This window comes from Carassius auratus, unplaced genomic scaffold, assembly GCF_003368295.1.
Source record: "Carassius auratus strain Wakin unplaced genomic scaffold, ASM336829v1 scaf_tig00005043, whole genome shotgun sequence".
NCBI lineage: Eukaryota > Metazoa > Chordata > Actinopteri > Cypriniformes > Cyprinidae > Carassius > Carassius auratus.
The window spans coordinates 12,812-16,089 of NW_020523628.1; the positions used below are offsets into that span (position 1 = coordinate 12,812).

Below are 3,278 nucleotides of genomic sequence, written 5' to 3' on the forward strand. Positions count from 1 at the left end.
ACCACTCAGATCATACTCCTTTCTTCAATATTGCCAAGAGCAATACGAACGCTCATCGGTGACAGAACTTGTGATCAAAGTCACAGTTCCATCCTCAATTCACTCTCAGAAAGGAGCATTACAGCTCATCATCGTGGGTTGGGAGACAAACACTTTCGAAACACATTTCCAAGTAAAAAACTATAGAAATGATCCCTGAAAATATAGTCTTAACTTCATATCTCAACTCAAACGGAATTCCATTCTGAAGCACCGCCTCCTCTCTGATGGTTTGCGTAGTTGATTTCTATAAACACATGAACCAGTGTCCATATGGGTTTTACCTGATCTCGGATAAATTGACTAATTTTGTCCGCGTTTCAATGACATATTTGAACATTCAAAAAGGTGTTGTAATTAATAGTCTCTTATTGGCCTCATGAATCAAGCTCTGTATAGATTAGAAATATATATTATACAGACACTTGATAATTAATGGTATTGTACGATTTGTTAATTGCATTCAATAGATTACACATTTAACAAAACATTCACCACTGGTTTGCAAAAGGTGTTTTAAGAAAAGTTTGAGCTGATGTCTTGTTGCAATTAAACCACTCTGACCAGCACACTTCAACAGAGTGTGGCCCTTTGGAGCTCTGCGAAACAGCGAACCCTTTTACCAGGCAATTGGTTCAGTCAAGTCACCTCATTGTATATAGCGCTTTTAACAGTACAGATTTGGTCAAAGCAGCTTCTCAGTATCCAAATAGGAAAATAGTGTGTCAATGAAAAAGGACAACAGTAGACATTCAGTTTTCAGTTTAAAGGCAGTTCATCATTGAATTACACGATGTCTTCGTTCAGCTCAGTTCGGTTTAAATAGTATCTGTGAAATCAAGTTGATGATATAGCTGGAAATAAGTTTCCCCAGCTAAGCGAGTGAGAGGCGGCAGCGGCAAGGAACCAAAACTCCATCGGTGACAGAATGGAGACCAAGCTGTGGGAGAAACCAGGCTCAGTCGGTGGGCCAGTTCTTCTCTGGCCAGACGACCCAGGAGGTTGATCCATGCTGCAACAAAGTTAGATTGTCATCTGGTTCCGTAGTCTTGTCCCAATGGCCATCTAGGAGACAAGGTCTTCACTGGGGATCTGTCTCTGGGGCTCATCTAGTTTTCCTGGTCCCCCCTGAAATTCAGAACTGGAGAGGTCGTCTCTAGGTGCTGATCCACAATCTGAGCTGGATACGTACTGGATCTGGTGGCTACGGTAACCTGGGAATAAGAAAGAAACAGACTAATATTAGCGTAGATGCCATTCTTCTTATGATGTAACAAGTACATTGTGTGTTATTGGAAGTGTTCCCAGTTCCGGTCTACCTATTTACTGCAGCCTAACAGTCATTTAACGGATTTGTCTGACAGAAATGTGTATGTTATGTGTAAGCCATCTTAAAGAGATGGTTCCTTGATCTAGATTTAAAATGACAGAGTGTGCCTGCCTCCTGAACAGTGTTAGATTATTCCAGAGTTTGGGCGCTAAATAGCAAAAGGGTCTGCCTCCCTCGGTTGATTTTGATATTCTAGGTATTATCAAATAGCCAGAGTTTTGAGAGTGCAGCGGACGTGGAGGACTATAATACAATAAGAGTTTGCTCATGTACTGAGGTGCTAAACCATTCAGAGCTTTATAAGTACTAATTAGTAGGCTTTTAAAATCTATACACTGTTTTAATAGGGAGCCAGTGTTGTGTTGACAGAACCGGGCTGATATGGTCATAAATCCTGGTTCTAGTGAGAACTCTTGCTGCTGCATTTTGGACCAACTGGACTTTGTTATTAAGCATGTAGAACAACCACACAACAAAACATAACAATAATCCAACTTTGAGGTCATGAACTCATAATTACCATTTCTGCATTTGACATTGAGAACATAGTCAGCAAATTCAAAATTGCAGAAAAAAGTTTGTTCTCTCGTCACCACTTTTATAATGTAAGTTGGCCGACCCCAAGTGGAAGAACAACACCGTTCATGATTTGTTTTGTTAAATTTGATGTTTCAAACAGAACACTCTACTACGTCTTCCCAAAAAAGCTAAATCTGACTTATTCAACATGGACTCCATAGAAAATACACCTCTCTCAAAAATCCTCCAAAACCACATCACATCAAAACCACTCAGATCATACTCCTTTCTTCAATATTGCCAAGAGCAATACGAACGCTCATCGGTGACAGAACTTGTGATCAAAGTCACAGTTCCATCCTCAATTCACTCTCAGAAAGGAGCATTACAGCTCATCATCGTGGGTTGGGAGACAAACACTTTCGAAACACATTTCCAAGTAAAAAACTATAGAAATGATCCCTGAAAATATAGTCTTAACTTCGCATCTCAACTCAAACGGAATTCCATTCTGAAGCACCGCCTCCTCTCTGATGGTTTGCGTAGTTGATTTCTATAAACACATGAACCAGTGTCCATATGGGTTTTACCTGATCTCGGATAAATTGACTAATTTTGTCCGCGTTTCAATGACATATTTGAACATTCAAAAAGGTGTTGTAATTAATAGTCTCTTATTGGCCTCATGAATCAAGCTCTGTATAGATTAGAAATATATATTATACAGACACTTGATAATTAATGGTATTGTACGATTTGTTAATTGCATTCAATAGATTACACTTTTAACAAAACATTCACCACTGGTTTGCAAAAGGTGTTTTAAGAAAAGTTTGAGCTGATTTCTTGTTGCAATTAAACCACTCTGACCAGCACACTTCAACAGAGTGTGGCCCTTTGGAGCTCTGCGAAACAGCGAACCCTTTTACCAGGCAATTGGTTCAGTCAAGTCACCTCATTGTATATAGCGCTTTTAACAGCACAGATTTGGTCAAAGCAGCTTCTCAGTATCCAAATAGGAAAATAGTGTGTCAATGAAAAAGGACAACAGTAGACATTCAGTTTTCAGTTTAAAGGCAGTTCATCATTGAATTACACGATGTCTTCGTTCAGCTCAGTTCGGTTTAAATAGTATCTGTGAAATCAAGTTGATATTATAGCTGGAAATAAGTTTCCCCAGCTAAGCGAGTGAGAGGCGGCAGCGGCAAGGAACCAAAACTCCATCGGTGACAGAATGGAGACCAAGCTGTGGGAGAAACCAGGCTCAGTCGGTGGGCCAGTTCTTCTCTGGCCAGACGACCCAGGAGGTTGATCCATGCTGCAACAAAGTTAGATTGTCATCTGGTTCCGTAGTCTTGTCCCAATGGCCATCTAGGAGACAAGGTCTTCA

General features: G+C 40.2%; 2 non-coding genes across 2 annotated transcripts; both read right to left on the minus strand.

Annotated features, from left to right (window-relative positions):
• On the minus strand, positions 1-211 carry LOC113070634 (small nucleolar RNA U3). Its single transcript, XR_003279970.1, has one exon. It is a non-coding gene; the product is annotated as a small nucleolar RNA U3 (small nucleolar RNA).
• A 1,944-nt stretch (positions 212-2,155) lies between these two features.
• On the minus strand, positions 2,156-2,366 carry LOC113070635 (small nucleolar RNA U3). The gene has a single exon (XR_003279971.1). It is a non-coding gene; the product is annotated as a small nucleolar RNA U3 (small nucleolar RNA).
• Positions 2,367-3,278: the final 912 nt, after the last annotated feature.